The sequence below is a fragment of the Cyanistes caeruleus genome, chromosome 1 (assembly GCF_971803275.1).
Source record: "Cyanistes caeruleus chromosome 1, bCyaCae1.hap1.1, whole genome shotgun sequence".
Classification (NCBI taxonomy): domain Eukaryota; kingdom Metazoa; phylum Chordata; class Aves; order Passeriformes; family Paridae; genus Cyanistes; species Cyanistes caeruleus.
Genome location: NC_141701.1, coordinates 51,487,037 through 51,499,491, shown reverse-complemented (window position 1 = coordinate 51,499,491; position 12,455 = coordinate 51,487,037).

Genomic DNA, 12,455 nt, shown 5'->3' with positions numbered 1-12,455 from the left:
CCTGGCTTGTGGAGCATTTGTCCAGCCCACTGCCTTCATTATTCCAAGTCACACCTCAGAACCAGTGCTCCTTCATTTTTCTCAGCCTGGTCTAGGGAGGTAGGCTGAATTTTGTAATGGTTGGGATGTATACCCAAGTACAGGAGAAAGAGGAATAGAGAAGCATCCACACTTAGGCTGCAAAGGCTGCTCCCAGAGCCAGGCATCATGCTTATGGGCGCAGCCACAACCTCCTAAAGTGATAGCAACTGATATATACCCCATGGTCCTAGGGTTTGTGGAAGGTCTCAGAGTGAGTTTGTGCTAAGGAACTACAGGGTGGTCAGATAAGATTTTTAACCACTGGGACAATTTCATTCAACTGGCACACCCTAAAATTGCTTAGAAGATGTCAAAAACACACAGTGGGAAGCTGGTGGGATGGAGAGGTGGATCAGTATCCCTTTTAATGTTCGTTCATATAACTGAGTGGTATCAGTGAATAAGGAGTACTTTGTAAAGGCTGAAAACCTACCTGCTTTAATAACCTCTGAAATACTGAGATTAACAACTAACACTTGGGGAAAGGGAGGGAAAATAATCTTATTTTGCTTTGTAAATCAGAGTAAATGTAGAATCTATTGAAGAGTAGCTACTGTAGAGCATCAATCTCTTTTTAGTTTTGGACTAAAAAGAGTCAAAAATGACTCTTTTTAGTCACTGCTTAGGGTGTCATTGACATTTTGAAGCTGCAACATAACACTGCTGATTATAACAACTGTTAATTAAATCTGGTTGGTTTGATTTGGTTATTTTTTCTTTGTTTTTCTTTTTCTTTTTCAGAAAATCACTAGTGTTTTTTTAAATGCATTCAAGTATTCATGACTCCACGGATGTTTTATTCTTTCTGCAGAGTGAGAGCATATGCAGACACAAGCAGAAATATCCTGAGTTCCCTGGAGAAGAGGTGGCCATACTTGTTTATCACCTGTGACCCAGAAAGGGAGAAGCCTGCCTTCTGCACAGCTTGAAGCAGTGACAGACCTGGTCCCTGAGTGAACGTAGCAAATGTAGCTGTAAACACTGCTGCAGTGCAGAGATTACAGTCCTGCGGCCTGAATAACCATCATCACAACACGACATCAAATTGGGAATGAGAGACCTGACAGAGGAAGAAGAGGGAAGATGTCATTATCTGGGGATCAAAATTAGGATCCTAATCCTCCCCCTCAACTGTATCACTGCTTTTCTTCTCAAGGGGCTTTTAATGCTGAACACGTATTTGACGTAGTTGTTAGTGCTGAGAAATTAGCAAAGGTGTTTGAACAGTCATGCTGTCCTTCAGGTATTATCTTACCTAGAAGATTTTAAAACAAAATTCCTTAGCTTTTTGTCTTGAACAAAGGTGACTCAGATGAGATCTTTACCCTTGGGCTGCAGATTACATTTCAGGCTGCCTGCCTGCAGGGAACATAAGAACTGATTATTCCTTTTACCGGAACAATTAAGACTAATGTGCAAGGTAAGAGCTGAAATGTCATCCTAAAGACAGGCTGTAAGGACAGCTATAATAGCTCCTTCCCCTTGAGCTATTAATCCATAGGGTAGATACCCAGCTAATCCCTTGGTCAATTATGCTAATCTCAGGATAGAGACTACACATATATTTTACAAAATCATAGAATCATAGTAAAACTTAAACTGGAGGGGATCTCTAAGGGTCATCTAGTTCCAACGACCTGCCTTGGGCAAAGATTCTATTCTCTAGATCAGGTTGCTCCAAACCCTATCCATCCTGGCCTTGAGCACTTACAGGGATGAGGTGGCCACAGTTTCTCTGGGCAACCTCTTCCAGTGTCTTACCACCCATAAAGTGGTAAATAAAGTAAAGAATTTCTTCCTTATGACCAATCTAAGTCTATCCTCTTTCAGTTTAAAACCATTTCCCCTTGTTCTATCATGTAGGCCTCGGTAAAAAGTTGCCCCTCTCCTCAAGTCTGTCAAGTTCCCTCTGGATGGCATCCCTTTCCTAAAGTGCATCAGTTTTAGCACTCAGCCTGGTACTGTCTGCAAATTAGCTCAGGGTGCACTCAGTGTCACTGTCCATGTCGTTGGTGAAGAGATTAAATAGCATTGGTCCCAGTATGGACCCCAGAGGAACACCACATATCACAGGTTTTCACCTGGACATTCAGGCATTGCCTGGAACTCTGGACACAGCCATCCAGCCAAATCCCAACAGTCCATGCATCAAACCTGTACCTCTTCAATTCAGAGATAATAATGTTTGGGGGGACCATATCAAAGGCCTTACAGATGTCCAGGTAGGTGACATCTGTAGCCCTTCCCTTGTCCCACTGGTGCAGTCAGTCCATCAGAGAAAGCCATGAAGTTAGTCAGGCATGATTTGCCCTTGGAGAAACCATGTTGGCTGTCTTTAATTGACCCCCTGTCTTCCATATGTTTCAGCAAATCCTCCAGGAGGATTTGGTCCATGATCTTACCACACATGGGGGTGAGTCTGAATAGTCAGTAGTTTCCAGGGTCCTCCTTTCACCCATTGTTCCTGGGGACTTTTCTTGACTACCATGATTTCTGAAATGTGACAGAGAGTGGCTCAGCAGCTACATCAGTCAATTCCCTCAGTACCCTGGGATGCATCTCATCAGGTCCCATAGATTTAGGTACATTCAGGTTCTGCAGGTGCTCTTGAACCTGATTGTCACATAACCATAAGTTCCTAATCAGCATCAGGCCAAAACTCTAATTCTTTCTTACTCAGAAAACAGTAGTTTTCTGAGTTTGATTTCCTATTTTCTGAGTATGCTTAGATCAGGTATTCTATAAAAAAATCTATGATCTGTTGAAATCTGAGAAGATAACTTCTTTCAATTTTCATATCTTTTAACTGCACTATATGTCTAAAAAAATTAAATGAGAGAAAACAGGTAAAAAATTCTTAAAAAGTCATTGTAAAAATACTTTTTCTCATACTTTTTTCATTGTCTTATTCCTGTATTTTTCAAAAAATAACTCCATCTGAAATCTGGTTAAAATCAAGTATGTCAAATCAAGAAATACCAAGGAAATTGTAACATGCTTGCCCAATTTGGAATAAAGTCAGGTGCTTACTATAAAAATATGGCCATCAAAATGTATCATGCCTTTAAAAACAACAGAGAGGTTTGTTAGTCTCATAATTTAGCCATAGGGAAAAATATAAAGAGAGAATTATAAAGAGATTAGGTCACTTGATAGGGGGCAATCTTGTCTTTTTTCTGGCCTCAATTCACTGAAAGGTTATGGCTGTAATCTAAACCAATAAAAGCTAAAAAAACCCCCCGTAACTAACAAGCATAATTTTTCCATGGTAAACCTCAGTTTTCTCTCAGAGGCAAAATCTAAAAATCAAGATATAGTTTTCAGGTTGAAAAACCCCAGATGCAAACATGTCATCTTACCCACCTCATGCAATGTGATTTCAGCATACTCAGAACACTTTCACAGAACATACTGTTTATTTGTAATTCTCATGTGATAAGAATGCATATTTTTTCCTCCTGTAGTTTTATTCTTTGTTCCACAGTGTCTTTTTAAGTACTTTCTGAACAGCTCTTCTTTCACTGGTATTTTTATCTTTTTTAGATGAGACTGTCAAAAACTCTCAATCTTGGCTTATTGCTGCTCTTACCAGAGTCAATGCCCAAAGCACTCGGTGTTGCAGCTTTTTGTCTCGTGAATCAAGTCAGTGGATGTGGCTGCCTGCCTGACAGGTGCAGTGGAAAATCTGCACTGTCCTTTTCGAATTCAACTTTGTGTGGAAATTTACAACTGCTCGCATTTCTGGCAAACTGAAGCATCAGGAAAAAAAAGAAGCTCACACTTGGATGCAGAAAATTTACTGTGACCTTATTTTGGAATTTCAAATGAAATGACACAATCTTGGCCAAAAAAATTGCAACAGCCTGCATCTGCATTCCTTCCATACAGTTTCACAAGCAGCACATACATTCTTTCCCACTGTGAGAGTAAGGCCAATGTATAAACTCAGTAGAGTAATTATTACTCTCCTCCAGAATGCCACTGCTGATTTTCAGTCAGAACAATCCATCCCAATGCCATGCATAATTTAGCCATTTTAAAGGTTTTGAGGGAGCTCTAATAGATTCACTTCCATGTAAGTAGTTAGATTACTTCTATGCTTTCTGAGTTCACCCCTCTCTGAACTCTGCCTGAGAGTTAAGCTATTAAGAATTAAGCCATTACCACAAAAATAATGATCTAGACTTCCAAGGAACTCCCTCTCTGTGATGGGGGCAGCTTGCTTTTTCACACTGGCTTCAAAAGTCTTATTTGCCTTGTTAAAAAGGAATTGTGTCTAAAATAGAGAGAATGTAGCAAATTTATACAAAATGTGTGATCCAAGCATCTGGTGCAATGAATATAAAGTACTTCATTCCCAGTGAACTGCTTAGTTCAATCAACGGTTTACTCCTATGACTAATACTCTGCACCTCTTTCTGTGTGCAAACTCAAAGCCTTCTCTTTAGAAAATCATACTAATTGACTGGATCCTTGCTATGAAAATTCTTTGTTTCTTGTATTTTGAGTTTAAGTTCTTGACAAATGAAAAAAATACAGAATTTTACTTCTATGGCCGTGAAGGTGTACGTCTACCTTAGATTATCTCCAAAAATGACCAGTTTCTGATCACTGAAAGAGGAACACAGATTTTCCATTACTTCTGATAATGACCAAAATATTGGCCAGATACCAACAATCCCTTTTTATAATGTCTTCAGGAGGGAATGAGAAATCCATTACAATTGTCTGAACCAATAAATGATGTACAGTAGCTCTGAGGACACATAGACAATTCAAGGACTATGCTCTCCCAGAAATTTGTTGGCACTTGTTCCAGTACTCGATGACCCTCCTAAGCGCTTCCATTGTCCATTAGCAGTTTTGTATTCAAGCGCCACTTTTGGAGCACAGGTGCCTCTTTTGGAAGTAAAGGAACAAGATATAAATCTCATGGGCCTGACTGAGTTTAGGTCCCCTGCAGACTCTTCCCTCACCATCACAGGGATTTAGTGATCTATGTGTTGAAGGCCAGCCCTGATGTGGCGTAACTGTGTATCCCAGGACCAGGATGCTGTGAAAATACTTCTGTGGGAAAGCCATGAGAAGCCTTGTCAAGAGCCTTCCTTTCCATGGCTCAAGAGTTGCATTAAAGCTCAGGCACTCACCCCTGGTCGTTGCCTGAGCTACGCTGTACGTCAGTGCCTGGTCATCTGCTACAAGCAGGAACAAAAAAAGGCCCTGCTCGTGATGGCAGTCTGCACAAGGATCTCACTCCAGTCCTTTAAACTATTGCCAGGAGCACAGGGCAGAAGTCTGGCAATGAAATTTGTGGCAGCTGAAGCCTTTGTTTTGCTGGAAAGAAGCCTGTATTTTAAATATCCATGCTAGGAAGCTGTGTCAAAGCCAGTGTTATTATACCCAGTTGTGCCTGGAAAAGGAGAGAAAGACAGATATCTACATAAGAAGCAGGAGTCATGAGCTAAGAAAGAAGGCCCATAATGAGTTCAAATTATATTAAATTAAGAAAAGCAAAGTAATGCTTTGGAGAAAAAGAATCCTACCTATGCTTGTACAATGATAGGTTTTTAATTACCTATTACCACAACAGGAAAACACATCCTGCAGTCTCTGCATTTACCGCTTTTAAAACATTAGTGGAAAGCAAAAGGCAAATCTAATGACAGGATTTATTATGGAAGGAAGAACTAGTGAAACAGGAAGCATCATTATGCTCCAACATAAAATCCATTAATAGTCTCTCTAAGAAGAGAGACTGTAACTAAAAAAAAATAAAGAAAAATAGAAAAAGGATGATCTTTTTCTTGCATTAGCCTTGGTATGGTAGCAAACAACTTACATGCTTTTTGTCAATGACCTGGATATGCATTTTAACTGTTTCAATCCCTTTGAAGCTGGCTTTCACAGCTGTGAGTTGCACTTCGTGTTGAGTTTTCAGCATTTGGGCTCTTTCTCTCCAGGCCTTAGATAGTAATTTTTACAGTATTCTTAAGGCAATTCTTCCTAGACTGAGTTATGATTAGTACTAATTTTGGAAAAAGTAAATCAAACATGCAGCTGGGAAATGATTGAAACTGTCTGTGGCATGTCAGCTACATAAATAAGTTTTCCATTTTTCTTTTCTTTTACTAGCAAAACACCACCAGGATACAAACTCATCCTATTTAATGGGAAAATTTCCAAGCCCTTCTAGATAGCAAATATTTCTCAGAAACTCTCCTGAAGCAAGTAGGAAATGTGCTCGCAAAACCAGCAAATATTGGAGTTGCAGCATCTGCAAAGTTTCTGCACCAGTACCGTCTAATACTTAAAATAAGAAGCAGCAAGGCTAGTCGTTTGCCTGTCTGCAAGCTACTGGCTGGCTTGTTCCCACTTGTTAGAAAACTCAGCAGAAACACAATGCCTCTCTTGCCCGAGATGTATTTACAAGAAGCAGTATCACACTTGGCTGGAAAGCAAGATTAGCTGATAAAGGCAAATCTGGAATGGGGTTTTCCTCTCATATTATCCCCCAAACACATTGACAGTACTTGGGCTCTCCAAATGCTAAGAGTTACCTACACAGACTTTTATGCCCTGTATGGGCACTCCCATGCAGAACAGACAAGGAGGCTGCTTGAGTTACCAGGGATATGGAGCACAATTGCAACAACAATCCTTTCTGGTTTATGGAATTTCTGATTTTATTGCAAGGTAAATGTACTCAAACTAATGTATTTATGCACTTCATTAATATTTTAAGTAAATACAGACTAATAATAGTTGTTCCTTTCTTGACTAGATCTTTCTCATTCACCCAAATCTGGAATCTGATCTCACGTTTTTAAAACAGGGTAGGTTCTTTCTTTTAAAATTTAAGTTCATCCTGATTTATACAAGAGCAGCAGAAGCAAGAACTAAGCCTCACATTTCCAGCTGGAGACCTGTATAATAAAGTTGTCATTCTATCTTTCTCATTCCCTGTCTGTAAATTTACTCACAGCAGTTGCAATATTAGTCCTTATAAATGTTTTCACAGCACTGGGGAAGCTTCCAATAGTGAGCTACCAAGAAAAAGAAAAGCATATTCCATTTTTTAATATACTACTTGTAACCCCTCCATTAAGCAGGTCAGATTTTTTCATCATCTGCTGTGCTCCAATGCACAGCAACTCGACAGAGAATTCTAGCAGCCAAGAATGGGTATCTCTGACAGTTAAAAGCCAGGTAGATTTAAAAATAATCCAGGGAAAATATTCTGTGAAGACATTACTCTGGAATGTGTGATACCTGGCAGGCCACAGATGGATCCTTTTTTATTTATCAGCCAGTGAGGTGCCTGCCTACATGTCCCCAGTGTTATAATCAGCATGCAGTAGTATTCAAAAAGCAGAAATACCTGTGAAATGGAAGGCAAACTAGATCTATGTTTTTGGCTTTGCCAAGGCAAATGTTCATGGCATGTTAATATAATTTGTACTTTGCTGGGACACTTAATCTATATTCAAGAGTACATCCCCTTCCTTTGGGGATGTCATCACTTAGCAAGATGCTAAAAATGTCTTGAGAGAGGATCTAGCATTACTACTGCACTATTTTTTCCTCTCTGTGTATGCATGTGTGAAAACTTTGGCAGCTGCCTTGGAAAATCCACTGTACATTTTTCCTCCAAATTATCTTCCTCCCCACACCCCTTTCCCCTAATTTTTTGTACCAAGGGTTTCAGACAAAATTAGCTCTCATAGAGCAATTGCTTGTGTGGGTTCAGGTGAAATAATACTGAGAAAACAGGGTTTTTCTAGTTATTTCTACTGGTACTAAAGGTGCCAAATTCTACTTCCTCTGCTACTCTTAGCTCAGCAAATGGCCCCAGGCATTTTCAGACATTGCAGGGGGTCACTAAATTTGACTTTGTGAATTAGAACAGTGCAAATCGGAAAGCATGCAAATCAATAGCAAAGACTGAGGGGCAGGACCCTCAAAAAGATTTAAACCTCATATTCAGATGTCAAAACAAGGTATTACTGGATATATATTAAAAAATATCCCCTGTGAATAAATGGTTTAGATGGGAATTCAGTTTTTATTCTTAGAGATGCTCTTACACAATGGAAGAGATACAGATTTAGGTCCAAAATAATTATACCGTAGTTTTAGAAAAATCAAAGTGCAATCAAACTAATGGAAAATCTTTTTTAAAGCAGTAAATATATATTCCAAAAATTCAGTGAAAACTACTACAGTTCTAAAATCTCTGTTTTTTTTGAAAAAAAATAAAAAGGAGGTGGGGGTAAATAGGACAGATCTGAACTGTGAGAAGAACAGAAAAAGTATCTAAAAATAGCCAGCCGCTATTAGCAGTTGCCAAACATGCCTTGGAACTGTAATATAATTCTGCCTGGCCTGGAAAAGAACCCTTCCTGCAAATCACAGTCCCTGGGTGGCAAGGTAGTAATGAGAAATGTTAGAAATTGTACAAAAATAAAAAAATCAGATGATACCATGGACACACTGAGCAGGTGCAGAATTAATGGCACTTCGAGGGCTCCATCTCAGGATACTCACTCCAGACCAGAGAACACTCTGAACCCTGTACCCAGTGAACCAGGTATTCACCATCTTTTATCCATTTTCAGGTAGATTTGATTGAATCAGTAAGGCAGGGAAAACTTGGGAATTCAGTAGCTGGAGAGGCTTACATGGGTTCTTGAAGAGATTTGGAAGTCATTAAAGAGATGGGAGTGGGGGGGGAAAAATTGAGGTCTCTGTTCTTTGTGTCACTGTGATCCTGGGTGTTGCAGGGAACCTGACATAGCAAATAGGAATCAAATCAGATGCAGTTTCTCTAATGGTAGATTTGCTCAGCCACAAACAAACAAACAAACAAACAAACAAACTTGTTATTCTCTCAATAGTGAGATGTGTTTTAGTTAGTGCCTGTAATGAAAGTCATTGTAACTTGTGGGTCTGGATGGGATTCACCCAAGGGTACTGAGGGAGTTGGTGGAAGTGCTCACTGATCCACTTTGCCTCGTTTGTAAGCAGTCCTGGCTTACCAGGGAGGTCCCAGCTAACTGGAGGTAAGCAAATGTGATGCCCATCTACCAGAAGGGTGGAAGGAGGATCCAGGGAACTGCAGTTCTGTCAGTCTGACCTCGGTGCCAGAGAAGGTCCTGGAGCAGATCCTCCTGAGTACCATCATGCAACACATGCAGGACAGCCAGGGCATCAGGCCCAGCCAGCACAGGTTGCTGTTTACAACTTTTACAATGAGAGGGAGCTGCTGATCTCTGGTCTCTGCTGATAGGATGCATGGAAATGACTTGAATCATCAGGGGAAGTTCAGATTGACTATTAGGAATAGTTCCTCCGTGAGAGGGTGGTCAGTCACAGGAAGGAACAAGTGCCCCAGGGAAGAGGTCATGGCCCCAAACTTGGTGTTTGCAAAATGTTTGGACAACACTTTTAGCTATATGGTTAACTTCTAGGCTGCCCTGTGTGGAGTCAGTAGTCAGAGTCAAGGATCTCTGTGTATCTCTTCTTACTCAGTAGATTCTGTGACTTGATTCTATGGTTCAATGCTTCTATTTCAGCATAGCTGGGGGAAGGACACAGTGGTAGACATAAAGTAAGGGAACAGCCTGTAATCTGAAATGTTACAGCATGGCAGGCTCTGGGCAGAGCTGGAGGTGAAGATCCAAGGTCAGGCTTGAATGATGAGCTGTCTACAGAGTGATTATCAGTAGGTGAGTTTGGTGGTGAGGGTGCTATTATAACCAATGTGGGCTACTGCAGGATTCAGTTGCCTAAAAATGGGCTCCTGGGGCTATGTGAGAAGTCCCATCTCTGGAACATCCATGCAGTGTTTATATGACATGGGACCCCAAGGCATTTAATCTCCTGGAACAGCAGCAGGACACCAGGCAAGATAAGATACTTCTAGTGTAAATGCATGACCAGTGTCTATGAATCCTCTCTATGTCTCCTGGGGAGCCTGCCCCTGCAGTGGATGGATCTAGAGGATTACTGAATGGATGTCAGCGTGTGCATTCCCAGCTGAATTGACTAGAGCTGTGATCCATTTGCCTGGACAAGGACATACACATCATCATTTTATCACCCTCAAATATGTATCTTGTGCCAGTTGAGGTGGCCAGCATGCCTTGCCTACACAAGCATATTCATCTGTCATTTCAGATGGGCACATGTCCCCCAGATGTCCTCTGCCCTATCTCCTAGCCTTGTGCACACCTTGGATTTCCTAGAGCGTCTCAAATGGCTGGATGCCACATGTGAGTGAGTAAACAGAGCCCCTAGCCCGAGGTCATCCTGCCTGGTCTCTAGCAGGATCTTTGCCCTGCAGCAGGACAAAAATTCCCTGTGAGCTTTCTGCAATAGCTGCCCTTGAGAGTCTCAAATAGCACAGGACACCTATGATTTAGGAAGCTGAGCTGACCCTTCAACCTTCTCTATGTATAAAGATGCCACAGACAGCTGCCTCATCATAGACAACTACACTGTTCACACCTAAATTTAGGTGCCTGAATCACATTTTATAAATGGATTCTAATCCCATCACTAATGAATGTTACCTTCTTTAGTTAGAACACCTCACTGTTCCATCTCAGCTTCGGTAGCTGCGTAGCACCAGTGTTACATAAACCATGCCGAGCTCCACTTTATCTCATTAGTCCAGCAGTCCTCATGGGACCTGTATGAAGGCACACAGGGAGTACAAAACGGAGTTTGGAAGAGAGTCTTAGAGCCAGTCTGTGAGTGTATGATTGGAAAGCTATCTGCAATCAAAGAAATTGAGGAAATATTTCTCCTTGCTAAAAAAAGGCAGCCTTTTCCTTGTATTGTCCCACACAGTTCATGAAACAAATGAATGGGAAGAGCTCTGTATGACTAACTTGCGGTGCAATAACATGTTGAGATGTGAGTTGTTACATAAGATTCTTTGAATTTTTAGAAAGTGTTTTGAAGGTGCTTATTATGATTCAGGTGTGACAGAAGGATTTATCTAACCTGGCATGCTATGCTACCTTCCTAAGGATGCCTAAGGATCTGTTGGACAGTCACATTTTGAATCTCCCAGCTGCTCTCATTAGTGGGCAGCCTGTCACTGTGATGGCATATTTCAGTTTAAAGCTATAGGTGGTGCTTTTGGGAAGCCCTGTTTCTGCTGCTGGAGGGACTCATTTCTCCCATGGGTGGGAAGGGCTCTTGTTAAGACACCAAGAACTTGCCTGCCATGGATTGAGGAGAAAGTTGCCACACCACTTCTGCACTTCAGGAAGCGTTAGTTTACATAGCAACTTACTCCAGCTGTCAGGAATATAAATTGGCAGAGAAATGATTAAATATTTATCATCATCACTACATGGTCAGGTGTAGCTGCACATGGGACTGCTCAAATATACCAGAACACTCCAACTCAGGCCCTGTGCTGTGGGAGGAATCTTAGCCCTCCTAATACAGCAAGAGATTTCTTAGTACCCCAGCTCCCTTTCAAAGCAGAAGAATGAAGTTAGTCAATCTAATTAGCTTTATAAGAGGCCAGGAGGACTTGGTCCAATAAAATACCTGCTTGGAATGACTTTCCTACCTTGGTGCCACCCTCCAGAGCTGGATGACTGACACAGGTGCAGTTCCTGGCAGCAGGTCTGACACTCCCAAAAGCTGGTGTGACTACAATGGGTAGTGATGGGTATCTGGTACCATTCCCCTCACCTCCAGACAGTGTGGAGAGGAGCAGGAGCTGTCTACTATCCAAAGCTGTGATTTCTGCAGTGCTGAGATAAAGGCACCTGTGAAGTCTTTATGGCAGCCTTGTGTTGATGAAGAGAGCAGAGGAAAGCTTTGTTGGGTGACAGAATCTGGCCCTTTCTGTTGACTTGTCCAGGTATAATATGTGATGCTTTCTTAGTGAATGGATAGCATATTTATTTTCTCCTTAACCTGTCCCTTTTAGTGTTCTGAAGTATTCCTTGAAGGTAGGAGATCACAAATGTACACCGCCAAGATTTGTGAACTTCTTCATAGAAATCCAGAATTTGTCTTACACTGAAATATCTGTGGTGAATTCTGGAAAGAGCAGAATGATTTTGTCCCTATTGCTGCAGGTGTCTGTTACAATAGTCTAAAGTAAAGTAAATTTATTGAAATTCTGTGCTTAAACATGAAAGGCTTTTGGCTCAGTGAGTCTCAGAACTTTCTGACATTTTTTCATTAATTATTTCTATTTATTGTTTTAAGACTCTAACTGCCAGTAGGACCCTTTTTATTATAAAATCATAGAGAAAATGTCTCTTCTCTGAAAAACTTACTGTTCAAATAAGTGAAGAAGACAAGTGTTGTATATTTTTTTCTGTATTTTCTCTAAATATATGATC